The following is a 607-nucleotide window of genomic DNA, read 5'->3' on the forward strand; positions in this document are numbered from 1 at the left end:
TATATATATATATGTATTGACCCCCTTCTTCAAATTAGATGTTTCGGAAGCGGGATGAACTCCTAGCACCAGCTCGCATGCGAGCAATTCAAGAGGAATTGGCGGCATTCTTTCTTGACCACGTGATCCCTGAAGACGGAGAATTCTATGTGGACCCTGAGTCCGTATGATTATATTTGTAAGAGATAATTATTGTATATATGTAGCCGGTAGTGTCAGATAGATATACGAGAACTTGTTGTTCGACCAATCTCTCGGAGAAGGAGAGGTGGGTGATATCACTTCTCTCTGTATGCATATATGTTCATGACGATCTTCTGTTTCCTTCGTTTGCTTACTAGCTAGCTAGCATGTCTAGTCCTCTCTATATACGTATGTATAGTACGTAGCGTCGACCAAGCACGGACATAACAGAGGACACTTCTCTCTATTAATTATAACTAGCTAACACAATATATGAAACACCTAAATTAACCCCCCCAAAACCCCCACCCCCCCCTTTCAAAAAAAAACAAAAACCCCAGCCACAGAAGTGCTGACGCGTGGATGCCTATTGGTCCCGGTTGGTGCCACCAACCGGGACCAAAGGGTCTCCACGTGGGTAGTG

The sequence above is a fragment of the Triticum aestivum genome, chromosome 7A (genome assembly GCF_018294505.1).
Source record: "Triticum aestivum cultivar Chinese Spring chromosome 7A, IWGSC CS RefSeq v2.1, whole genome shotgun sequence".
NCBI classification, from domain to species: domain Eukaryota; kingdom Viridiplantae; phylum Streptophyta; class Magnoliopsida; order Poales; family Poaceae; genus Triticum; species Triticum aestivum.